The 27,303-nt window shown below is 51.3% G+C and overlaps 1 protein-coding gene across 7 annotated transcripts in view; it reads right to left on the reverse strand.

Moving 5' to 3' along the window:
- Positions 1–27,303, reverse strand: part of KATNB1 (katanin regulatory subunit B1) — a 637,584-nt gene that overhangs the window by 549,160 nt on the left and 61,121 nt on the right. For all 7 annotated transcript variants that reach the window (XM_078671470.1, XM_078671472.1, XM_078671466.1 and 4 more), the window contains exons 2-3: positions 19,790–19,962; positions 18,994–19,065 (exon numbers count right to left, since the gene is read on the reverse strand). The gene's annotated coding sequence lies outside the window, so the exon portion shown is untranslated. The remainder of the gene's footprint in view (positions 1–18,993; positions 19,066–19,789; positions 19,963–27,303) is intronic.

Below are 27,303 nucleotides of genomic sequence, written 5' to 3' on the forward strand. Positions count from 1 at the left end.
ACGAAGGGAGGGGGCGCACAGCCAATTAAAGGGCATTGTTTGTTATGCTGTCTCCCAGTAGAGTAAATATCGCGGCCAATATTGTTATTATCGCGGCCATCGCGGTAGTATGCCGATTTCGCAATTTTTTCGTGAATTGCGAAATCGCGAAATGCTGGAGGGTCTGCCTAAGACCTGAAGACAGAGAAAAAACTGAGTTTTCCACTCCAGATGGGCTATACCAGTTTAAGGTTTTACCTTTTGGTTTGCATGGAGCTCCGGCGACCTTCCAGAGAGCTATGATTATCATCTTACGGCCGCATGAGTCATATGCGGGTGCATATATTGACGACATAGTCATATATAGCGAAACCTGGGAACAACATCTCTGTCATCTCTCCAATGTAGTCAAAGCTCTAGGACAATATGGCTTAAAGATTAATCCTGCGAAAAGCCATCTAGCCGCACAAACTGTTAAATACTTGGGCTATTTGCTAGGGTATGGAGTAATCAGACCACAGGCTTCAAAGCTGACAGCCATATCACAGATTCCTTTACCCCGTACTAAAAAAGACTTACGAGCCTTTCTGGGTTTACTGGGATATTACAGGAGATTCATTCCCCAGTTTTCCCAGACGGCTGCCCCTTTAACAGACTTGCTCCAGAAAAACTGCAAGACAGAAGAGCTGCTACAATGTCCCTCCTTAGAGATAGTACAAGCATTCGAAACCCTGAAACACTCCTTGACATCGGACTCCGTTTTAACCAGTCCTGACTATTCCCTTCCTTTTGTCCTACAAACTGATGTTTCAGATCAGGGTTTAGGGGCAGTATTATCACAGGAAACCGCTCAGGGAGAAAAGCCCATATTGTATATAAGGCGTAAATTGTTTCCTCGTGAGAAGAAGTATGCCACTATAGAAAAGGAAGCATTAGCCATCAAATGGGCCATAGAAACCTTGAGATACTATCTGGAAGGCAGGTAGTTCACCTTGTATACAGATCATGCCCCTCTAGAATGGTTAGCTAGGAATAAGGGCCACAATGAGAGAGTACTCAGATGGTTCCTTTCACTACAACCATACCGATTTCGTACCAAACATAGGAAAGGAAGCGAACAAGGAAACGTGGACTTTTTATCTAGATTTCCCCAGGATCCCACCCAGAGTAGAAGGACAGCAAGGGAAAGGGGATGTGAGGAAGTACTCACCGATGCGATCCCATGGGTCGACATCCCTCTTGAACGGACCTCCGAGGAGAATCCCAATCCGGATCCATGTCGTCTTTTCCTCTCCCTACAGAGAGCTGGGAGGCAGGACCCGGAAGAGGACGGCGGCAACCCCGGAAGTGGAACACGGCAACCAATGAAAGGGAGGGACTGTGAAGAGAGGGGCGGGCATCCGGACGAAGCAGGAGAGCGGGAGAAGACGTCGGAAGGGGCCGCGAGACCGTGTTGAGGAGACAGCGTGGAGAAGCCCAGGAGTAACGAGACCCAGGACGGAGAAGCGGACGAGCCCTGGAGTGAGGAGTGGTGGACCCCACCGGAGGACGCTGAAGAGCGGCCGCGGACTCAGGAGAGTTTGCGGCAGGGGCCGGTGAGTGAGGGGTTCCCACGAGTACTGGAGGGTGGGGGAAAGGAACCGGAGTGTGGCGGGAAGGTACCAGAGGGTGGCGGGAAGGTACCAGAGGGTGGCGGGAAGGTACCAGAGGGTGGCGGGAAGGTACCAGAGGGTGGCGGGAAGGTACCAGAGGGTGGCGGGAAGGTACCAGAGGGTGGCGGGAAGGTACCAGAGGGTGGCGGGAGGAGTATCACGTAAAGACAGCCTATACTGTGCATATTGCCTCAGAGACATGCCTAAAACCTGACCCGTGATAGCTTTTGACCCGGTGTTTGACCTCCTATGCACTAAATGCGGTGATAACTCGAACCTTATTCGTTTACCAGTGTTTCTTTAGGACGTGGGCTCCTCTGGTTATTCCTTGCCTCCTATCCCCACTCTTGGTTCTTTACCCTCACTGATTCCCTATCTTAAATCCCTGATACCACGTCCTGGTTTTCCTACAACTGAACACAACCGAGGTGCGGTGACAGGTTTAAAAACTCCCTTTAAAAGGTCACTAGTGTTCTGACGGCTCCTTCTCTATCCTTTTTTATGAGCCTCCGGGGGACACCCTTCGACTCCGAAGACGAGGAGCCTGAACCATCACCCTCTGCCCCCTTATATAAAGAAGAAGACTCACCGGAAGAGGACTTTTGTGACACCCGGACATCTGTGTTACCTGACCCAATTCTTGTTCAAAATAAAACTGTACCTGTTCGCAAACTCATCCAGCCTCCTCGCCTGTATATTAGACCCGCACTCCCACATCGACCAATTCGATAAGTAATGGGATATTCGCCCTCCGACTCTTGAAGCTGGTACTGGCAGAGGTGGTGGCAGGTGGCAGTCTTTATTGTCTCTTTGAGGAATCTCGTCCTCGATAGGAAGATTCTTTTCCCCTGTGAAAAGTTGTTGCCTCGTTGTCCGTATGACTGTTGCTTATACGGTTGATATCGTTGGTTCCCCTGCAACGACTGGTATGATCGCTGTTGGGAATATCCTCCTCTATTTGAATAGCCTCCTCGTCCTCTTGCGCCACAAAAGGACGATTTGGGAAACTGCAAGTTCCCTAGCGACCTGGCAGTTTCTGTATCTTTTTTGATGGCTTGCAAAGCCTCACCAATGTGTTGGCCAAAAAGATATTCACCATCAAACGGCATATCTATTATTTTTGCTTGAACTTCTTGCCAGAAGGATCTTGACTTCAGCCAACCCTGTCTCCTTAGCACTGCCGCGCCCGCTATTTGCCGGAAGCCAGTTGATGCCACATCCACAGCTGCGTCAATCATTTCTATAGAGACGCACTCACCCTCTTGTAGAACTTTTCTTGCTTCAGACCTCTCCGGTTCCGAAAGCTTTTCAAGATATGGAGAAATATCAGACCACATCTGTCTGTCATACCTCCCTAGAATTGATAGGGAGTTTGTTGCTCGGACCGTATCCCAGCTATTGTTGACATTTTATTCTCGAGTCCAGGCGTCTGCCGTCTCTGTCCGGTGGGGCGGTGACTTGCGAGGATGGGTTTCTAGCTCTCCTCTGAGCCGCTTGAGAGACCACGGACTCTATTTTAACCTGCCCTATAAGACATGCAGGAGAAGTCATAGGTGCTTTGTACTTTTTATCAATTCTTGGTAGGACCGCTGGTAAGGAATTTGGAGCAGACATGATCTTGAGGCCTTCTTTCCAAATAAAATCTATTATGGGAATTGTTCTTACTTGCTTGTGTGGCTGATCTTTGAAATCATACAAAAAACAATCCTCCTCTTTAGCTTCCATATTTATCTGGAATCTTTTAGTTGCTCTGTCCATCACTACATGGAATCCCCCAATATCAACTGGTGGATAATCTACCTTTTGGGGAGCAGTAGGTGATGGTGTTTGTGCCTGATAGTCGTCCCACTCCGATGATACAGATTGATCGTCCACTTCTCCTTCCTCTCTGACCTCATCAGTGGTGCCATAATCCTGCGTATGGTGAGACTGCACCAGAGAAGACGGAACTGTTGAACGCACCTCAGGTATTGGTGCCAGGGGAGACTGTCTTGGAAGACGCAAGACTGACGCCGGTGTTTGTGGTATAGATGTTTGAGGCATAGGTGTAGCCGGAAGTGAATCTGCCGACTCAGAAGGTGGAAACCGTCGATAGTAGTCATTTAACATATACTGAAGATTATTCAGAAGGTCTAATGGCATCTGTGCTGTTGGTACAGCAGCAGGGGCTTGAACAACAGATTGAGGAACGTTTTCTTGTTCTTCCTCCTCTCCTTCATCATCCTCTTGCATCTTTATTAGCAATTTTTTTTTTTTTTTTTAAACCTTTATTGTTTCATAAAGCAAATACAATTGCGGTCAGCAAGAACACAGCTGGCCAGTTACACAGAGACGGGCAATGCAATTCAATAAATCAAAACACATACATCCCGTCTCCTCAATGCCACATCAACACCCAGGATAGGTTTTTTTTTTTTTTAAAGTAAAGCACAGAGATAGAACAGGATCCGATGTCATACAGTCTAGCAACACCAGAGGTAGGGGATATCTCAAATCAGGATACGCACATTCGGGACCACAGTCGGAGGGGCGCAAGCACTAACGTGCACTAAGCAGGATAGACAACTAATATTACAGTACGCCCCTCTATGCAGCACGCGCCCGCAGTACCTAACAAAGGGAACTATTATAACATCCCCGCACTGGCTGGAGACCTAAGAACACCCGGTAAACCACCTACTACTCGGAATCCCAAAGATAGGGAAAAAAGGAAAAGAAAGAAAAAGCCAAGCAGAACAAGAGAAAAAGAGGCCCTAGAAACTGAAAAGGAGAAAGAAAAACGGAGAATACCCCCCACCCTGCACCCCTGCCTCCGGCTACGGCCCCCCCCTCAGCAGAGTGCCTGTCGCCCATGTTGTGAAACCCGAGATTTAGAAGAGAGAGAAAGGAAACTACCACCCACCTAGACTAAAAGAGGAACCCAAGCGAGGGAAGGAAAGGAAAGAAATGGAAAAGCGGAGGGGAGCCCTCCAGCAGTCCCCCGGCCTCTCCCTCTGTAAATAACGGGTATGGAACAGGACATAAAACACCTCTGCTAAAAGTAGTACAAAAGAACAGTGCACGAGGCACAGGAGCAGCCCAGCATGGAAACAAATAAGACAATATGCCACACATCCCACATAAGCCCGCAAGCAGGAAGTTTCGAAACGGAGGAAACACTATTTATACTTGTCCTGCCCTGCGCATATCACGATGGCCCACCAAATTGTATCAAACCCAGACAGCAACCATCCTGCAGTGCTGCGATGCGATCCGACCGCATCCGAGCCCGTTTCCCGCCCGCGTGATAAACCCAACCTGACACAATAACATGACTACCACATCGCAATCTGCAAAGCAGAGCAGGGAAAGATCGTCATTGTGAAGACATGGCCGGAGCAGAACCAGAGAGACCAACAGCATAGCGTGGAAGAAAGTCATTCGCTCGGTACCAAGCAGGAGCCCACGGATAGTTCTAAACCACGAATGTCACAAACTGGAGATGGCTCGAAAGTCTGTGTCCCGGATTCCAGGATATCAGTGCCGGCGCCATATTGTCGCGTCTGGGTAAAAGGTGAAGCATACCATCGTGCGCCCACGACCACCCGGGCTCACCAGTTCCGGCACAAAGACAACATCATCCAGTTTAACACCCAGGGAATGGGCATCCTGTTCCAAGGTATCGCACAGGTCAGTCAGGGCAGCAAGGAAATCGCCCAGATGTAGTTCTGTTCCGTGCCCCCTTTCTCAAGCTCCCTGCCTCCATAGAATAAAAATCAGGTCGGGACTCAGTTGCTTGGATGCAGCACTCTGCTCCCCTCGCCACGTTCCGAGGAAGCACTACCATAAATCGGGGCCGGGGCACACGTAGCAGGGCTTCAGGCGTGATGGTATCACCAGCAGGGCACCCAGACAGTAGAGACATAATCAAAACACAGCCGCCAAGGGAGTCTGCGCTATTAAACGCGGCCGGGCTCAAATTCGGGATTCTCCCGCACTTAGCGGGACAGATCTCACCACGGACCCGGCGGCAAACGAGCAAAAGTCCCAAAAAAGGCACCAACGATTCAGGGGAACCATGAAGGGTCGATCTCTGACTCATGCCCCCAATCCGCTGAGCGAGCGATCCGAAAATCGGCCGGTCCGATGCGATCCGGAGCCAACCGGCCCCCCATTGCAGCTGGCGGCCGCTGTTGTTCAAGTGATGGCCGGTCCTGCCATCCAGATGAGTCCCCGGCCTGCAAGCTGCCTTGGGCCGCAAAACGCCGCCGTCCGTTTCTCCCCGTGTGGAGGCGACACAGACCTCGGGGACGCACCATCGGGTACCGGAGCTGCTCCTGCGTCCGTGTGCGCACCATCAAACCAGGATATCAGGCAGAAGGCACTCTCGGGAGGAGACGGTACACGGAGCCGGGGGACTGGGCGGCCATCTTCAACGCCGTCTAGGCTCCTCCTCTTTATTAGCAATTCTGATGGACTTCTAGCCGCTCGGAAGCTGTCTTCTTCATCAGATTGCTCGAAATCCTCATCCTCCTCCGAATCTAGAAGCTGATCCGGCAACTTTAGCGGTGAAAGAGGCTTCAGTGTAGACCCCCTTCTTTCAATAGCGAAACTCCAGTCGACGGAGAGGTGAAAGAAGCAGCCAACGGAGCAGGAGACCAAACTTGCATATCCGTGCAAGTCGACAAGAGAGGCGTCGATGGAACTACCGTCGATGGTATGGTCGACGGCGATATTGCCTGCTTCGTCGACGGAATCTTCAATATCGATGACGATGACGTTTTCGGCGATGTCGAGGTTGGCGACGACGATGGAATTCTCGTCGACGATGAACCAGTCGTCGTCGGTGGCACCTTCGTCGACGATGTTGTCGTCGACAACGATGGACTTCTCGTCGACAACGATGGACTTCTCGTCGACGGCGCGGTCGTCGCCAGTAGAGCTGGACGAGGGACCCGTCGACGGGCTGATTTTCTTCGCCGACGGTGCGCTCGTCAACGCTATCTTCTTGTGCTTAGACGACGATGGAACGTCGATGCTTGATAGCTGGATCTTCGTCGACAAGATGGGCCTTACTGAGACCAATAACATCGTCGACGGTGAAGATGTCGACGACATCAGCATCTGAGGCTTTGGAGATGAGAAAGTGACCGTCGACGTGGATGAAATACTGTAGACGGGATCCGTCGACGGTGAGGTCGTCGACGATGCGGTCGTCGACGTGGTCTTTTTCTGAGGTAAACTTTTGTCTGGTAGCTTTTTAGTATTAAATCTTTTTTATTCATCGCATAAATACCGACCCATGCTTGTGAAGGCACCGGCCACACAATAACAATGCCAAAGTAACTCCATAGCAGGCGCAAGTGCCATACAAGGTGCGTTAAACACAGCAAGCCGCCTACAACCCAGTTGGGCCGGCCGCGTCTAAAGGCAAGAAAACTAGTCGAATGCTATAGTCAAGTGTGCAAGAAAACCAAACCCCAAACTAACCCCCCCTTTTCCCTTACCCCCACCCCCCTCCTTGTCCGCTGAGTGAATCAAGCAAAACCCCCAGCCAGTCCTGCAGCAATAAAGAGGGAGTCTTCGAACAATTTTATATCAGGACTCTCCGCTTGCGCGCCTTGGCCTCAGTGAGTGGAGTGTCTGCGAGATGCAGCAGTCTCAAATAGCGGGGGCAACTCAGTTCCCTGAACTCTCCGGTGAGCAAAGTCAAGAACGGCCGCCAGAGGTCTGCAAACTCCTCACCCCTCCCGGCTGCCATCAGGGATAGTTTCTCTATTTGGAATTTTATAAAGCGCTTAGTTACGCTCTCCGGCGTGTCCCTGCGCTGAGAGTGAGCATGTGGGAGGGTGGAGAGTTAAGGCAGTGCTAGGCGAAACAGGTGTGTTTTGAGGGCTCTGCGGAATTTGGCCTCAGAGGGTTCAAGGCGTAGTCCAGTAGGTAGCAAGTTCCAATTCTTGGCTGCGAGAAGTCTGAACGATCTGCCCCCCATACGAGCTCTACGGATTTTGGGGACTGCGGCCAGACCAGTGCCAGAGGATCTGAGCATCCGCTCTGATCTGTAGGGGGTGATGAGACAGTTTAGGGGGGCGGGTGCTCTACCTCCCAAGATGCGATGGCATATGCAAAGAGCTTTGAATTTAATCCTTTCACGGATCGGCAGCCAGTGAAGGGACTTTAGAGCAGCTTTAGAGGACGTTCGCCTAGGGAGCCTTAGCACCAGCCGGGCTGTCGCATTCTGCAATACTTGGAGACGGTTGAGACTGCTGGCCGTACTGCCCAGGTAAAGGAGATTGGCAGAATCGAGTCTCGATGTTACCAAGGCGTGCACAAGGGTCTGTCTGTCTCCAACAGGGAGCATGTCAAGGACCTTACTTAAGGTCTTGAGTATCCCAAAGCACATTCCCACTACCCGATTAATCTGGGGAGCAAACGACAGTTCGGAGTCAAATAGTACCCCGAGGTTTTTGGCCTGTTGACATGGCACAGGAGTAGGGCCCAGACAGTCCGGCCACCATGCTGAGGACCACACAGATGCCCCCCCCCCCCCCCCCCCCCACCACGAGCACTTCAGTCTTGGAGCCATTCAACTTCAGGCAGTTGTTAGACATCCAGGAGGCCAGCTCCTGCATGCAAGCACTGAAGTTGGCGGCCGCAATTCCGGGTGCCCGTGATAGAGAGATGGCCAGCTGTGTGTCGTCAGCGTAAGATACAAGTTGGATATCATATCTTTTCACAATAGTGGCTACAGGGGAGGCGTAAAGGTTGAACAGGGTGGGGCTTAGGGCAGAGCCCTGGGAAACCCCTTGATCGAGATTGAACATCCTGGAGTAATGTTCACCCTGTCTAACCTGAAAACCTCTCTCCGTCAAAAAGGACTGTATCCATCTGAGTGCCATCCCATTGATTCCACCCTTGTTGAGACACTGTAGCAAGATGGAATGTGCTACAGTGTCAAAGGCGGCACTTAGGTCGAGCAAGATGAGTGCCATAGTTTGTCCCTTATCTACTCCTTGCCTGATGGTCTCAGTGGCCAGGAGCAACACAGACTCCGTGGAGTGGCGTGGGCGAAATCCAAACTGAGTGGGATGAAGAAGATTGGATTCATCCACAAAGGTCATAAGTTGAAGATTGACCACCTTTTCTGCCACCTTGGCCATGTAAGGGAGAAGGGAGATAGGTTTCAAGTTGTCCATCCTGTCCCAGCTGAGGTTCGATTTTTTTTTAAGCGGGAACACAATTGCTTGCTTCCACTTTTTAGGTACCTTGCAGGTCTTAAAAGAGATAGAGAACATCTCTAATATACGGTTCTAGGGTTTCAATACTTCCTCCAAGAAGTTTCGGTGATGCCGGATCACAGGGGGACCCAGATTTAATAGAGCGACAAATCCGCTGAAGCTCGTTAGAGGATGGAGTAATAAAATTGCCTAACCTATTTGTACCTTCGTCTAACTGAAGGTTTTCCCTGAACTCTGTTGCCTTTTCCTTACCCCCTGTAAAAGCGGAATAAATATTAGCCACTTTATCAGAGAAGTAGGTGGCAATGCGGTTACAGGACTCAACTGAGATCGAGGAAGGGTCGACAGAGGAGCTGCAAATGGAGATTTCTTTATAGATTTTAAATAGCTCCTTGGTGGAGTTATGAGCTTCTCCAATCCTACCTGACAAGTAGTTGGTTTTAGCGCGCCTGATTAGGTTGTGATATTCCCTGCGTCTGCCTATATATTTCAGTTTAGCTTGATCTAGATACGCCACCCTCCATTGTCTTTCTAGTTTCTTACATTCCGCTTTGACTAGGCGAAGTTCATCGCTAAACCAAGGGGCCGATTTATGAGGCCTACTATAGGGTTTTTTTTGGCAGAGGGGAGCTGTGTCGTCCAGGGCCGCGGTAATGCGCTCATCAAGTCTGTCGGACGCTGTGACAGCATCTGCCCCACCTGGTCTACCACCTTGGGAAAGGGCAGAATCGAATTTGGCTTTAGAGAACGTAGTCCATTTCCGACTCAAGTATTTGTCTCCATCCCCAGTATTGTCCAAAGTCTGTGTAGCCAGCCAAGTTGTACAGGGGGTTGCGGGTCTCTCCAGCGGGCCACTATGTTCTGCACAGCGGCCCCTAGTGCGATGGCAATCAGCCTCCCTCTCATGGATTTCAGGGGGTACATCAATGCATTTGGTAAGCCAAGGAGTATATAGGCAGGGAATCTAGGGAGCTGGGTGTCTAAGTGCGTGTCTATGAGGTCCAGGATGATGGACCAGTATTGTCGCAGCCGCTCGCATCTCCATAGCAGGTGCTCAAGTGTTCCCCGCTCCCCGCATCCCCTCCAACAGCGATCGCTTGCTTGGGGATTCCAGCGATGGATTCGCGCTGGGGTATGATACCAATATGTGGCTACTTTAGTCAGGGTCTCCGTGAGGCCGGTGTGATAGGCCGAGTGCCTGGCCCTGTGGTATATCCCTTCCCATTCTTTGTGCGTGAGTTGCCTCCCCCAGGTCTTCCTCCCACCTAGCCCTCCCTGAATTATAAGTGTATATGTTGGAGAGGAGCAAGTGTTGGTATAAATCTGAGAGTAATTTCTCTCGGATGTACGTGTGATGAGCCATTTCTCGGACGGCGTGAGGAAACGCTGCGCTCCTGGCTTAATGGAGGGGTGTAAGACCCAGTGCCGGACCTGCAAATAGGGAAGTCGATCAGCCTCTGGTATCCCATAGTCCTCCTTCACCTTCTGAAAGGAGAGGACGCCTTCGAGGTTGAACATATGGCCCGCCGCTCTACAGGGAGTAGTCCTCCATGTTGTAAAGAGCTGTGGGTCAAGACCCGGGGTAAAGTCGGGATTCCCGAATATTGGCGTTAGCGGGGAGGGAAACGAAGTGAGTTCTCTCCGGACCGCCACCTGGTCCCACACCTTCATCACCGTACTCGTAATATATGATGCATAGAGGTTAGGTGGTCTGTGGCGCCGCGGTAAAAAGGACACACCCTGGAGGGGTCGGCCAGCCACTGCTTGGTCCTGAAGGAGCCAATGCTTGCTGGATTCAAGTTGGTACCATTCCACCAGAGTGCGCATCTGCGCTGCTTGAAAGTACAGGGTGAGGTCGGGTAGGCCCACGCCTCCATGGGCCGGGGGGAGAGTTGCGATCCGCTGCTTAAAGCGGGGACGACGCCCGTTCCATACATAACGCGTCAGATCCGCCTGGGTCTTCTGGAGCCATCCCGTCGGTGGGCGCAGAGGGAGGGTCTGGAAGATGTAGAGGACCTGCGGTAAGAGGGTCATCTTGATTGCCGCTACACGTCCTAGCCAGGAGAGTGTGAGACGGTTGCATTTCCTCAGCGTCTCACTGAGTTGTGAGCTTAGCCTGGAGTAATTGGCGTCTACCGTGCCTCGCACTGTTGGCGCCAGCAAGACCCCCAGATACGGAACCGTGGAGTTGAACCACTGCAGGTCAAATTCGGCCTTGGCATCCGCCAACACATCAGGGGGCAGGGACACATTCAACGCCACTGATTTTTCCACATTGATTTTAAAACCCGAGGCCCGGGCGAAGGAGTGTAGCTCGGCGAGGAGCGCCCGCAACGATTGCATTGGGTCCATGAGAGAGAGCAGGATGTCGTCTGCATATAAGCTGATCCTCTGTATGTCTCCCCCAAAGGGGATGCCTCTGATGTGGCGGTGTTGTCTGACCCGTTGTGCTAGCGTCTCCATGTAGAACGCAAACAAAAGGGGAGAGAGCGGGCAGCCCTGCCTGGTCCCTCTGCCTATCGGAAAACGCGGCGAGGTATGACCATTGACTCGGACCGTCGCGTTGGGCTGTCTGTAGCAGTTAAATATCCGATTGCGGATAGTCTCCCCAAAGCCGAATCTTCGGAGCGTCTGTTCCAGATAGGGCCAATGCACCCGGTCGAACGCCTTCTCAGCGTCTATGGTGAGAAGCATACAACCCGGTCTTGTGCGGGATCCTGCCTCGATGAGGTGGAGGACGCGCCTGGTGTTATCGCTCGTTTGCCGCTGGGGGATAAAGCCGGCCTGGTCGGGCTCTACCAGCTGCTGCATATAGGGCGCCAATCGGCTTGCAATGATACCCGTATACAGCTTAAGGTCTACGTTTAATAGGGATATCGGCCTGTAGGAGCCGCAGCGAGTGGAGTCCCTGCCAGCTTTGGGTATCACCAAAATAGCCGCCTCCAGTAGTTCCGAAGGAATAGCCCCGGTCTGATCGAAGGTGTTGAAGAGATCCCGTAGCAGAGGGGCTTTTGCTGGCAGAATTTCTTATAAAAAGCCGCAGAGTAGCCATCTGAGCCCGGGGATTTTCCCAGCTTGAGGCGGGAGATTGCTGAAATGACTTCCTCCAGGCCTATGGGCCTATCTAGGAACTATGATTGCACCTCGCTCAGCGATGGAAGGGTTGCCCCTTCCAGGTAGTCGCTGCCGTGCTGGAGGTCCAGCCTATCGGCTTCATATAGGTCAGCATAGAAAGCCCCGAATGCTGCCGCAATGGCGGCATCGTCGGTGAGTGAGTCACCCTGAGGAGGTTGGATGGCAGAGAGATGTCGCTGCTGCCGTTGTTACCGCAGTTTGCAGGCCAACAGTTTCCCTCATCGGTCGCCACCGGCGTAGTAGGCATGTTTCAGGCGTATAGCGGCGAACTCCGCCACGTCCTGATCCAGTGCAGCCAACATCTTCCGCTCCGTGCAGAGCTGGCGCCAAGCCCTGGCAGCCCCAGTACGTTGGTGTAGTTGCTCCAGCTCCCTTACGCGCTGTGTGAGTTCAGCCCTCTTCTGCGCGCGTTCCCTATTGTTGGCCGCGGCTAGTGAAATAAACTCGCAGCGGAGGACAGCTTTAAGCGTCACCCATTGGGTAGCTTTGGTAGTGTCGCCATTAGCGTTGTGTGTGAGGAATTGGCGGATAGCTGCCTTGATCTTCTCCACCGAGGAGGGGTTCTGCAGCAAGCCATCGCGCAAGCGCCAGTGTCGTTGTGGGCTAGGTGTGTCTGGTACCAGAAAGGACGCTGCTATCGGAGAGTGATCGGATAGTGAGGCCGGATGGATCTCAACATCTAGTGCGCGCGTCGCTAGGTGGGCGGAACACAGAAGGTAATCCAGTCGCGCATAAGACTTATGGGCTGCCGAGTAGTGAGTGTAGGCTGTGGCATGGGGATGGTAGTGTCTCCACAGGTCGACTATTCCCAGGTCTGCAAGGCGTGCGTGCCCCTCCGCCGACAACGCCCCCACCTGGTCGAACCTCTGGTTGGAGCGGTCAGCGACGTTATGAAACACCAGGTTGAGGTCCCCCCCTAGCAATAGGTGCTGATGCGTGTTGGCTGTGGCAGCTTCTAGCGCGGCATGTAAATACTTCTCTTGTCCTTCATTGGGTGCGTACATGGAACCTATCAATAGCGTCTGCCCCGCCACGAGGAAGCGATGGACCAGGAGCCTACCCTTCACTTCCGCCTCCTTGTGCAACACCCGTCCCCCGAAGGACCTTGCAACCAGAATTGCAACCCCGGCTACCTTCTTGGAAGCGGACGAAAAAAGCTGCTCCGGGAAGGAGCGGGACAGAAGCCTATGGTGGTCCTTGGACAGCAGATGTGTCTCTTGCTGAAGGCATATGTCGGCTTGTGAGTGTTCTAGGAAGGAGAGGATCGCCTTGCGCTTGTTGAGGCTGTTAAGCCCTCTAACATTTAGGGAAAGTACAGTCAGTGGACGCGTCATCCTAAACGTGGAACAGGGGCAGGCGCATGTTTAGAGCGGACTGGAGGCCTGAAAAGGAAAACAAAAGCGATGCAACTCAGCAACCGTGGACAAGGAGTCCCCCCCCCCTTCTCCCTTCCCCCCCCTCCAAAAGACTGTCCCACCCAAACCCCAACTGGAAATCCCATCAGCCCCCACCCAGCCCTCCCCCCCCCCTTCTCCCTCCCTCAATACCCCAACTTGAAACCCCAAAGAACAAACCATAATCTCGGTCCTGATTGGCAGTTCAGGTCCGCAGAAGTGTCTCAGTGGGAAACGTGGCAATGGTGGCTCCCCTTCGGCCCCCCAACCCCCCCATCATTGAAGCAAAGTGTGGTGATCGACCCCCGTTATGCTATTCATGGAGCAACAGTGGTATCCCGCACCACTTCTTGGACAGCCGCCGCTTGTTCCTGGGCGATCGTCGCAGGGTCCGGCCTCAGGCGCGACCCCCGCCTGCGCCTTCTCCTGACCCTCTGCCAGCCATCCTGGTTATGCTGCGTCAGCCTGTCTTGTGATCCATGGGGCGAGCCAACCTCCGAGTCCGTGGGATCTGGCAGGTCAATATTTAGGAGGGTACAGGTGTCGCTGAGGGAGCGAAGTTTGAAAATGATCCGGAACGGATGGCCCCATGAATATGGCACCTCTTTCTCGCGTAGGAAGGCTGTTACTACCTTAAATTCGCGCCTCTTTTGCAGCGTGATGGCTGACAGGTCCTGAAACAGGGCGATGGCAACCCCTCTAAATTGCAGAGGCTGTTTCCGCCGTGCCTCCTGGAGGATCCGTTCTTTCACAGGGAAATCAGGGAGGTAGGCCAGAATGTCCGGTGGCGGGGCCAGAGCACGCCTCGGCAGGCCCACCCTGTGAGCACGGTCGATGCGTATGGCGAAGTCCTCTGACTCCCCCAGAACCTCCCGGAAAAGATCCTGTAAATATCCTGTGACACTATTCCCCTCGGCCCCCTGTGGTACATTCCGGACCCGTATATTATTTCTCCGAGAGCGGTTCTAAAAGGTCCTCTGCGTGCGCTTGTAGGTCCAACTGCTGCTCCTGGAGACGGAGGACTTCCTGTTGCAAATGCACCAGCTCTTCGCTGCGGGCATGTCCAGCCTCCTCCACCGCAGCCACTCTCTCCCCCAGACCGTCCACGTCTCGACGGAGTTCCCGTTGTTCCCCCGCGATGTCCTGTTTGAGAGCCTGAAAATCGTCTCTGAGGATGTTGTACACCTATTCTAAGAAGGTGCGGGTGATGGGCGCTTCGTGCTCCTCCTGGTTTTGCACATCAGTGTGGGCCGGGGTAGGGGGGGGGGGGTGTCTGAGCCTTCCCGCTCTTGGATGCAGGCTTGTTGAGCATGTCCGTGATGGTGCGGTTAGTTCTACGGCTCGGGTTGGCCATGCTGCTCCCAAGCGCAGGGCCCATCGTAGCTCCGGGTTCCTCACCTGGGCCCCAGATAGTCGCCGGTTTCCGTCTGCAAGTGAGGGACTCAAGGCCGCTTGCAGCACCACTTTCGCCTTCGGGGCAACCCTGGGGCCCCTTCCTCTCCGGCTCCGGCCCGCAGCGCCTGCTTTCACCTGTCCCCACTCGTCTCCGCTGTCCAGGCCCGGCTCTGACCAGTGTCCCTCACACTTCCCGCCGGGGGCTCGATCACCCTGCCTCCCGAGGTATGCACCCCAGTCCTCACCTCAGCTCGGGCTTCCCTGCGCACCCTCAGTACTCCTCACCGGCACACTCCCCCAGTAGCGCTGAATCCTCCGCGGGAGCGACGGGCACGTTCTCACTCCGCCAAACTTGCTTGGGCAACTGGGAGGTGTGCAGTCAGTAGGCCTGTGTGTTCCTTGCTACCAGGAATGGGTCCTCTCCGATGCTCCGGGAGATGCCTTGATCACGACGTCCCGTCTGGCCCGCCGCCGGAGAGGGCCCAGGCCCCAGGCCACTCACAGTCTCGTAGAACTGGGCCCCTCCGCAGTCGCGCCCAGTGTCGGGGCCCCCAGTTGTCAGGCTCGCTGGACTCCCGGCTGCCCTCTCTCCCGGCTGCCCTCTCACCCGTCTGCGGCAGTCCGGTGGGGTGCCGGTGCCTCCCCCTGCTTCTCCGGCCTCGCAGCCGGCCGCCTAGGCCCAAAGCCGGGGCCTCGATTGCAGCGTTCCGCCACTCGGCCACCTCTCCGCGTTCCCACTGTATGGGCCGGGTCCACTGGCTCAGCGCTCGTGACGGAGGGCCGGCCGCCCACCACCGGGCCCCTCAATGCCGCGGTTCGGCTCCGGGTTGTCCGCCTCCGGCCACCAGCGCCGCACCTCTCCCCGAGTCGCGCGGATGTGCCCCGGCCTTTCGTTGCGCGGGCCCGGGGTTCCGTGCAGATGACCGCCCCGTCCTCGGGGTCAACGCACCTCACCGCCGGATCCCACACGCTCCTGCCGGGGGGCCGTCAGGCCAAGCGCCGCTGCTGCGTGCTCCTGCGTGGCCTCGCTACAGTTCGCCCAGGCCCAAAGCCGGGGCCTCAATTGGAATGGCCCGCCGGCCAGGCGTCGGATGGCCGCCGCTTCTTGCCGCCTTCGCCGCCTCCGGTGAGCTGCGCGGCGCAGGCCGATGCTGTAGCCCGCCCGCCCCTCGCGGGATTCGCTTCCAACCTGCCCGGGCTCTCCGCAGGCAGCTCCGTCGCTCCCTGCAAGGCTGCTCAGTCTCTGGAGCCCGCCTTGCCTGTGTCTATCCCCTGGCCTGGGCCGGATCGTGGGCCGCTCCGTCCGTTCCCGCACTGCTGGGCCGGGAGGACGGTCTCGCCGCGAGCGACCACTTGCCCACGTCTCAGGGAAGTAAAATCGCCCGAGTCAGGGGGTCACCGCCGCTATTTTAAGGCTGTTTTGGGTCTTGGGCCGGGGAACCGAGGGTAACCACGTCCGTTCAGCTCGCCATCTTGGCCACGCCTCTGGTAGCTTTTTAGATGTTAAAGACTTAGCAGACTTTCTCGGGAGCGTAGAAGGTCTAGATTTAGCAGGTGGAGAAGTCTTCTTTGATGTAGATGTAGAAGGCAAGCTGGACTCCTTAGCTTTTCTCAACACCTTAGCCCCAGGAGAGGATACCTCATCTTCAAGTTTTCTCTTTTTAGGAGACTTGATAGACCCCGAAGCCAAACTTCCTACCTCAGATAGAGCATCATCCTTGTCCTTGAGCTTCTGCAGCCATAATAGAAGACAACCTTCTCTGTCCCTGAGGGTCTTCTGAGTAAAGGTCCTGCAGATTTTACAATCCTTCACCTCACGTTCAGGGTAGAGGCAATAAATACATTTTTTGTGGGGATCTTCCTTGAAAAGCCTAACTTCCCACAAGACTCACATGGTCTGAATAAAGATTTTGATGTAGACATCTCAAAAGTAGGAGAAAAAAACCAGTAGATTGAGAAATACTGAGCAGAGCTCAGGGAGACTCCCTTTCACATGACGTGCGGTAGAAAATCTGAGTCTGGGTCTCTGGGGAGAGCATTCTAGTGGGTGCTGGCGCCTGATTGGCTGCAATTTGGTCTATACAAAATGACTAGGATAGTCACGAGGGTGAAAGTTTTTTGCACTGTAGCTTAGGGCTACTTTACCTCCTGGTTTGTTATCACCAAGGACTTTGGTTTCTTATATGCATATTATTGCTTTTTTATGTACCGTGGGACTCCCACTCCAACGACGGGGAATGATTCAGGCATGTGAATCTATGAAAGACACCCCAATACTGGAGAAACAGAGATTTATGTCCATGAAAGATGCTACATACACACTGTTGCACAAAGAACACTTGGAGCCCTTGCCAATCTCTGTGGCGGAGACGGATTCAGCTGTTTGGTTAATTCATGGGGTTATTTCTCTTCCATTCTCGCTATTTCAATTAAAATCATGTAAGCAACGTTTTCCGATTTGGGTCTTTGAACCCCTGGGTAGTGCATTTCTCCATGAATTATGGTCCCACCTTTCACTTACAGGTGTCAACGGGAGGATAAGGGTGTTTTCCTAACAGAGGAGGTCTGCGATTCCACAGTAGGACATTCCCTAGTTTATAAACACATTCATTTGCAGAGCGCTTGTAATGTATCCACGCCTAATCTTGCTTGTTTTTAAAAATAACTCCAGTCCCAGCGATAATTCCCGCTTTTACATTGCTTACTAATGGCAGTTATCTTATTTTTAACAACCATGACTTATGTGGTTTACAGGCGGAATTCTTTACTCTTTACTCCCAAAAAGTCAAAGCAAGATACCCAGAGACAAAAATGGAAGATCCGTCCAAATGGCAATACTAGTAGAGCCTACAGAACTCGCATTACAGTAAATAAAACAAACACCATTACAAATCAGGTTCATTAGAGTCACGTTATCATTATGAAGGTTTTCTAGCCGTTTAAAACATTCTCTCATGCTGATAGTCAAATAGCAAACGCCCCAACAATCTCAAACTGTTTCCTTCTACTCAAGTCGACTTGATATCTTTTACATGCATTATCTAGTATCTGCATTGTGAGTCTGTTTGGAAACTCACTCAATTTTGGCAGGTCAGGAAAAAGTGGCACAGTGCGATGAAGTAGGTTTCAGAGAATCCCTAATCAAAGTAGTGTAGCACACTGCATGCATGAAGTAGCTCAGTGCAAGGGGGATTCTTTTAGTAATACCAAAAAAAAACACAGTCACAGCTCACTAAACCAGTCTTTCCTCATTCACTTGGGTGCAAATTCAGCCTAATGCGAACACGGAGTTCAAAGTCAGAATTAGCAAATGACTACCATACAAATCACTCAGAGCCTTCTGAAAAAATTCTTACATTGAGTATTCATGCATATTATTACAGTGGCTTGCAAAAGTAACGTCTTAGAGTTTATTATGTCACAGGTTGCAAACTTTCTTGAAATAACTTCTTCTAATCGCAGTCTCTGAATTTTTCAAGTGTGATTAACAGTAACAGTAAGATGATCAAATCCTTAAAGCCTATAGCCCATATCATGAAGAATGCAATGCCAAGGTCATCGAACCCAGTTAAGCAGTCAGTAGCTATTCATTGTACAAATGAATTAAATCATTAAAACAAACACCTAACAAAATACCAAATAAAATATATTCCAAAATGGAACATTAACACACTTATATCATAAATATCCAGATGGGCTGCTTTTGTTTGCTACATAAAAGTATTTTATTAATCGATTAGTAGGTATTTGCACTATAGACTCTTACCACTGCACATTCATAATTACGGTTGTTATAATTCAGACTTGTTTTTTTTGCTGCGTTGATAAAAACGGGATTACTGTTGAAAGGGCAGATCATCACAATTCAACAAAGGTCGATAGCTTCCCTAACAGCTCACATAAAAACGGGATTACTTTTGAAAGGGCAGATCATCACAATTCAACAAAGGTCGATAGCTTCCCTAACAGCTCACATATCATTTCTGAAGAACATTAGTTTGAGACAAAATTTGGTTTCATAAATCAACAACGTACAAATGCACAAAATACGTACAAAAGATTCCAATGACTTTGAACACATATGAAGTCTAGCCATCATCGCTTTCATCACCAAATGATTGTCTCTGGCAAACTGGTGAAGTTCAACAGACGTTCAAACATTTGCAAAGTAATCAGCTATTTTGGTAACATAATATAGACCCTGCAGGGATTGTCACTTACCGTCCAAACTTAACCTTCCCTTGCCAGGCCAAAGTACACCACTCTGTGGTAAATACTCTACCTTCAGCACACCTAGAAAAGAACAAACATAACAGAGTAGGATTCAATTTGGTGTATTTAAGTCAACATTGCCTCTAACTTGTCCATCTCCTGTGATACACCTATCGTGGGTACCCCAGAAGGATCATTTCTTTCTTGAACCATCTTCAACCTTGACATAGCACAGCTGGTTTGCAAACATCTTCCCAAGTGTAAACAATGGCTACTTATCTACACTTATGACACCTAAACAATCTTGGAAATTAGCAACAAGAAATGGAGTGGCTTGTACGAGTTCAAAACTGGATGCAGCCCACCTTTGTCAGTCTTAACGACTTAAGACAGCAACACTACAATTAGTAATGCCTCGGCCATTCAGCTTGTTTCTGATATTGGACCCAACACAACACCTTCAAAATATCTGCAAAATAGGTGATCTAAATACAAATATAGTAATGATTCCTCAGGTGAATAATATCATACAAATGTATTTTACCATCTACACGTACTTCATGCTGTCCTGCCCTTGTTGCACTTTGCCCCATTAGATCTGATGTTGCGTGTAGTTATCTAAAAAATGTATGATTACAATACCAAACACAATAACCTTCATGCCAAATTGAAAGCCAAGAGTACAAAACATACTGGGCACCTCACCAGTGTGCTGATTGGACTAAAATTGTTTCAGTCCTGCACCGGTGACTGCACATTGATTCAAAAAGAAAGGATTGAGTTCAACTCTTAATGCAATACTTACAAGTTCGTTCACATTGAATCACTGTTCTTCCTCATCAAATTGTTGTCATCACACAGACCGACCAGGTACTATGCACAGACTCTCTGTAGATCCGGTAAGATACAAACACAATTAGGAGGCTGACCATTTCATGATCAACACATCGCCAACTGGAACTGGCTTCCTTCAATACCCTGTTGAGAAGACAAGCATTTAAAATTCAGGAAGTCCCTGAAAATCATCTCTGCTGGTACGTTTATGGGCTATAAACTTCAGTTAACGATACATTCACAAGAGACTACTTTGGCTTGATGCTTTTTTGTTGTGGATTGTCCCTTCCCTGCATGTTGTAACTTATCTGCCACCGCAATAAGGGGTTCACCTGGTGCAATGGCAATATACAAAGACAAATAAAAACCAAGAGAAAGGTGCACTTTTGTGAGCGACTGTTATTTGCTTGCCACAACTTGTCCTAATTTAAGGAGCACTCTCTCACAGTTGGAAAGCTGCAGAAGTATATACATTGCTTCACTAAGTGTTTTCACAATGTAAAATAAAACATTTCAGTTGTAAAGGTCTCTAAAATTGGTCCACAAGATTTCTAATCCTTTGAGAACCTTGTCATTCGGAAAGTACATGCTGCTCAACACAAATTCATTATTTCATACATGCCAGCATGATACAGAAAATATTGGTCAAGTCACAGTTTGTCAGGCAGAAGAGACAGTAAAAGTTGCAGTCTTCCTGCATGGGATAAGACTAATATAGTGGTTTGCCATAGATCTGAATCAAAAGAGCGTGGGAAAAATAATTTGCCAAAAATAAGTGGTGGTGGTGGACCCCACCAGCAACCACTGGCTCAAACTAAGCACTGCCAGTGGAGTAGATCTAAGCACAAACACAGTGTTCAGGGTGTGTCAGGGAAGCTTCCTCTGCCTGGCTAGTGTATGGGAGTAAACCTTGTGTTGCTGCCTTAGGGTTGGACAAACTTTAAGTAGAACTTACATCACGGTCATATTAGAGCTTGCACTGACCTCAGAATATATAGAAATTCACAATTGAGACATTAGGGGGTGGTAGTTATTTGAAATTAAAATCACAAGTTGTCAATATCCTAATAATAATTTTCCAAGAAAGACAGCAATTCAGTAATTTGGCCGCTCTCTCTAGAATGATAATCTTTCGGCAATACTTCAATCCAAAATTCCTCTTTTACCCAATTAGAAAGGGCAAAAAGTGTCACGCCCTGAACTTTCAGGTGTAATACTACATGATGGCCCTAAAATGACAATCTTATTTTTATTTACATACAATAGATTTCTCTCCTAAACTTTGCTTCCCCATTAATTTTGTGACACTTTGATTGCACTACATAGATGAATAAATATACAATCGCCACCAAATTCAAATTTCTTGAAAATGCCATCTCCATTTTGATTCAGGAGAGCAAAAAAATTAATTTTTTAAAAACGTCCAATAGTAAGTAAGTAAGTACATTTTTTATTGTATGTAGTTAATTAAAACCTTTACAATTTGTTGCATAAATGAAAATTATTAAAAATTAAAAAAGAGAGTGTTCAGACTAGCAAGTAGGTAAAAGAAAAAAAAAACATTCTGTAATGTCTATGTGGGTAATATTTTTAAAAGCGGGGATTCATTGTCTCTGTTCATTGCGCTTCACTCCTTCGATTTTGTGCCGTTGATCTCCTTTTTCTCAGCGTTTAGTATTAAGTGTGATGCCTTTTGAAAAAATCTGGCGGCCCTGCAAGCTGTCTGCAGCTGGAAACTGTTCAATGCTAACATGACCGCCGGGCGGCATGTTCTAATTTGAAATGAACGAAATATGTGGAGTAGATAATAGCGTCTCTGGATTGTCAAAGATGGACAGATGCACAGTATATGAATCAGTGTTTCTTCCGCTTGGCCGCATAGTCTACAGTCAGAAGTCGACCAAGTTTGCTTCCATGCGGGAGTGTGGTCTTTTGAAGTATAGGTTCCCAACCGTAAACTAAGTAGTGTTTTTTGGATGGCTGGTGTTATATGATTGACTAAGTAGGGTTGCGGCACCCTTTTCTCATACGTGGCCAGCACCATCCAACCGTGTTTTTTTCTCGCTATTGCGACTTTGTCTATTAGCCAGGATTTTCTCTTTGCAGCACCGTTGGCTGATTTTTTTTAAACCGCAAAAGTTTGGTTGGTGTTCCATGCCTTTTCCATGTTAAGGTTTAACAGTGCATGAGTTAAAACTTGGGGGCGTGGCCACGGCGGCAACCGTAATGGCCGCATCGCTGTAAGGCTCCTCCGGGCGGGCACCCGAAGCGGACGAAAGAGAAATGTAACCCGCATCCCCGCTACCACTGACGGCTGTGTCCTGCCTCCAGATGATTAGAGGCGGCCCGCGAGAGATTGCCAAGCTGCCGGGACGGCTGGTCGCGTCAGCCCTGGCGGAGGAGATCTGAGGCCTCCGGACCTCGGCGCCATCTTCCCTGCGGCGTAGGTGCTCCGGGTAAGTGCCGCTCGGCCGATCGCGGCCGCGGCTTCGTTCCTTTGCTCCTGCCCCTTGCTGCCTCGCGCATTGTCTCGCTGCTACCGCTCGTTCCCGTCTTTTCCCCGTTTTTCCGGGCTCTTGGGTGCGGCTGCGGCCGTGGGCCTGCTGGAGCTCGGGAGCCGGGGACTAAATTTTGGGCTCAGGCGGAGCTGGGGGACTTGCTGCGGGCGTGAGAGGGGGGCGGGGGTGGGGCGATCTGCGTGCCTGCTGGGCGGTTGGGGGCTCTCCCGGGCACCACGTTGCAGCCCCGCCGAGTGTTTGGACGGCGTGCCACCCTACCTTGCAATCACCAGGCCTCTACCTACTGCGCTACAATAGGGGTGATTTCCGCCTGCAACCCGGAGCTCCGTCTTGCGCTGCCTGCCACTGACTGGTCGCCCCTGCTTCTGCTCCTTTGGCTACGGCCTGGACACTTGCCTGTTGTGCTGCCCAAGATCCCTGGCCTTGGTGGTCTATAGCTCGGCCTGCGTTACAATTGATCCCTGCTCCCCGCCTTTGTCGCAGCGACTGCGACCTCGCCAACTGTCCTCCACGATGGTGAAGAAGGACCCTGCTCAGAGGACCCTTCATTTCGACAAGCCTCCTCCCCCGGCTGCCGACCCCCCTCCGGGTGCTGCATCGGGAGCTTCTGTGGCACTAGATACTGGTGACGCAGCATCCATGATGGCCGCCATGATGGGGGAGATGCGTGCAGGCTTCAAAGCGCTGGACACTAGGTTCGACAGTCTGGAACAGAAACTCTCTGCCATTAACTCCACAGTGCAAGCCCATGATAGACGCCTGGATCTTGCGGAGTCTAGGATATCCGACTTGGAGGACGGGTCCTCCACAGCTCTGAATCGCCTGGAGAGGGTGGAAAAGATTCTGAAGGATGTCGCCATTAAGAACGAGGATTTGGAAGCGCGCAGCCGGAGGAATAACATCAGGATCATTGGCGTGGCGGAGACTACAGCCACTGGCCGATTCGACACCTTCGTGGAGAACCTCCTTATTGAACTGTTTGGCAAGGACACTTTTACGGCTGGTTTTGCTGTGGAAAGAGCACACAGGTCCTTGGGACCCAAACCGCGTTCTGGTCAGCTTCCCCGACCCATCATTGCCAGAATAATGAACTTTCGTGACCGAGACGCCGCGCTCCGGGCGGCACGTGAGATGGGTGAGGTAAGATGGCAGGGGAGCAAGTTGTCCTTTTTTCCGGATTATACTGTTATGGTGCAGGAGGCTCGGAGGAAGTACACCAGCGTCAAGGCGGCACTCCGAAACCTGGGCCTCAAATACAGTATGCTCTACCCGGCCCGGCTGAAGGTGGAGGCCTATGGCCGGTTCCGTATCTTTGACTCTCCAGCTGAGGTACAGGAATTCTGCCACTCGTACAAAAAGGGGCCTGGATCGGCCGTGGGCTCCAGACCCGCCTCTCCTCTAATTCATGACACGCAGGCGAGCGATGATTTGTTTACTGACGCTGGGCAGGGCTGAATGCCCCTATCGCTCTAGTTCTGGTTCATTCTTCTCTTTGCTGGGATGACTTACAGTTCTTCTACTACCATTCGTCCTTGACTTTCCCGACGTCCCGTTGGGTTGCCCGCTCGGGGGTTTGCGTTGCTTCCCCCCATGGCGTGGGCCCTGATGTTCTGTTTCCTTTTCTTGGTTTTACTAGATTGCATTATGCAGCCAATTTCGTCTGTTTTTCCCATTTTGCACTTATTGTTCTGCATTGTTGATTTGCAACTGGTGGGGTTCTGCCTCTCGTGGGGTGCTGGGAGGCTGGGTGGTGGGTTGGGGGGGGGGTTGTGTTTTTTCCTTGTTTTTTTCTTTTTTTGGTATCTGATTGTGAGACACAAGACAATGATTTGCTAAATGGCCTCTTCTTGCCCACGATTCTTGATTTGACTCTATGGCCCGGATAGGATTACAGACTGGCCCATCTAGGTTAACATTAATGACATGGAATGTCCGCGGCTTGAATTCCACCCGGAAGCGGAAACAGGTTCTACAGTACGCAGCGAGACATAATGTTGATGTGCTTGTTTTACAGGAGACACATATGGCGCAGTCTGACACACCTTCATTTGCGCGGGGTTGGGGTGCCCATAGAGTGTTTTCATGCTTTAGTCGATATGCACGGGGTGTGGCAGTCTTGGTACACAAACGCCCTTTGTCTTGACGGGTAGCAAGGTTGATGGGGAAGGGCGATATGCGATTCTACATGGGGTGCTTTTTGGTTATAAGATTGCCATTGTTGGGGTGTATGGTCCTAATGTAGACTCCCCGGCCCACCTCGAGGAACTGCACCTGTCTTTACTACACGCAGACATTGACCTGCTGGTGATGGGGGGAGATTTTAATTTACTGATGAACCCCGGCAGAGACAGTACATCTATCTCCCCTGACCGCAAACCGCTATCCCGCGCTGTGATGGCGGATATTTGCTCCCACTTTTCACTTCAGGACATAGAGGCGACGCGACACACTGCCTCCCCTTCCTTTACGCACCATTCCGGCTACCACAACACGAGCACCAGGATAGACTACTGGCTCCTTTCTCCGGGCCTGGCGGGCTGGGTTACTGGTCTCCGCACCCTGCCGCGCACAATCTCTGACCATTCTCCTGTGGTACTGGCGCTTGCGATTCCCAGGTTGGGTGGGTACGAACGGCAGTGGCGATTTCCTGGGCGCGCACTTGCGGATCCAGTTTTCACTGAGGGGATTCGCTCTGCGATCGAAGACTACTTCGACCTCAACACTGGTTCGGTGACAACATGGGCCACTCTATGGGAGGGGGGTTCAAGGCTACTATAAGGGGGGTCTGCATTACCAAACATGTTGGTGCGCTGTGTGAAATTCGAACCTCCCTGACCCGATTAGAAACTGACCTGTTGGCTATTGAGTCCCAAATTCTTGCTGATCCCTCCCCAGTCAACGAAGCAAAACGCATTGAACTCCTTTTGAAGTTCAGGGACGAGGCGGACAGAGAGCTGAAATATCTGGGCAAGTATCACACGGCGCGCCAGTACGGTGAGGGAGACAGACCTGGCAGACTGTTGGCTCAATTGCTGCGCCCACCTCGGCAAGCTGCGTACATTACACAAATAAAAGATGATGATGGCACGCCACTCTGCACTACTCCTGCCATTTGCAACACATTCTTGACTTACTACAAGCGCCTTTACAAGTCTGCCCTTTCCGACGAACACCGTGACCCCGGTCCCTATATTGATGAAATAGCTATGATCTTCTTGGAGAGATATATGCAGGATTTCTTGGCGCATCCCATCACACCAGAGTTGATCGCGGAAGCGATAGACTCGCTGAAGGGATCTTCAGCACCGGGCCTGGATGGCTTTACGGCTGATTTCTATCAGACATACAAAGAGGAGCTGGTGCCCATTCTGGTTGAGGTCTATGCCGAGTCTTTGGAGTCCGTTATTCTCCCCCCAACGCTCCGTGAGGCGGTTATAGTCTTGTTACCCAAGCCGGGCCGCGACCCAACGGTTTGCAGCTCTTATCGCCCGCTGTCCCTCCTGAACTTGGATTATAAAATCCTGGCTAAAGTGCTCGCACTGCGGCTTGCGCTGCTGGTGAACTCTATTATTTCGCCAGTACAGTCTGGCTTCGTCCCTCAGAGGTCAACTTCCCTTAACCTTCGCACTCTTTTCTCGGTTCTGCACAGAATTGACCCTGACATCCCGGCTGCTGCTGTCTTTCTGGACACCGAGAAGGCTTTTGACACTCTGGAGTGGCCCTTTTTTTTGGATGTTATGCGTAGGATGGGCATGCCTGCAATTTTTGTGGCGACTGTTGAATTGCTGTACACAGCTCCCACGGCTCGCATTCGCCTTAATGGCACCGTCTCAGATAGGTTTACCCTGTCCAGGGGTACGCGACAGGGGTGCCCACTGTCCCCCTTGCTTTTTATATTGGCCATGGACCCCCTAGTCCGACACTTTCAAGAGAAACATTTGCACAGGGGGCTCCAGTTCCGCACCGGGCCTCTTCTGGTGTCACTCTACGCAGATGACATGGTTCTCTATGTCCGTACCCCTGAGTTCAACCTGCAGCCTTTGCTTTCTGAAATTACGCGATTTGGTGACTATTCTGGTCTTAGGGTTAATTGGCACAAATCGCAACTGTTCCCTCTCACCCTCGCCACGGCGAGATGGCCTTGCTCCCACCCGTTGGAATGGTGCGAGGACTCCATCAAATACCTAGGAATACATATACACTTAGATACTACATCCATTATCCGCCTGAACTATGGCCACGCCCTTGATTTTCTGGAAGATAACACTGATCGCTGGCTCCGCCTTCCTTTATCGATGGCTGGGCGCATAGCCATAGTGAAAATGGTGGTTCTGCCCCGGTTTTTATATCTTTTCAATAACATCCCCATCCCTCTAAAAAAGGTTTTTTTCACCCAATTGCGCACAGCCCTACTCAGACTGGTTTGGGGGGGGAAACGCCCTCGACTCGCCTGGAGCACGCTGACATTGCCTTACGAGAGGGGCGGATTTGGGGTGCCGGACTTCCACATTTATTACCTGGTGGCCCAATGCTCTTATTCCCACCCCTGGTACCACCCAGATGCCAGGATCCAACATTTAAAACCCGAAGCGGACGCAGCGCTCCCTGTGTCTCTAAATGCCGTGCTTCCCAAAGGCATCCCTCGCGACCCACACGACATACTCCCTCTCACCACAACGACTTGGGCTTGGGACAAACTCAGACGCTTGCTGCGCGTAGACATACTATACTCTCCGGCCCTCCCACTTCCCAGCCCACATTGGCTCCCCATTACAGGCGAAACACTGATTAGCCGGACACTTTCTAAGTACCAACTGCACACGATAGGTGACTTATTCCCTGATGGCCACGCTCTTTCTATTACCGAAGACCCCCGCTTCACCGACCGCACTTTTATGGACACGTTTGTGTTTGCTAGACTAAGGGCACTGCTGCGGGCTACATTCCCCACTTTCCCGTTGCCGCC

Source organism: Lissotriton helveticus, chromosome 12 (genome assembly GCF_964261635.1).
Source record: "Lissotriton helveticus chromosome 12, aLisHel1.1, whole genome shotgun sequence".
In the NCBI taxonomy this organism is placed as follows: Eukaryota; Metazoa; Chordata; class Amphibia; order Caudata; family Salamandridae; genus Lissotriton; species Lissotriton helveticus.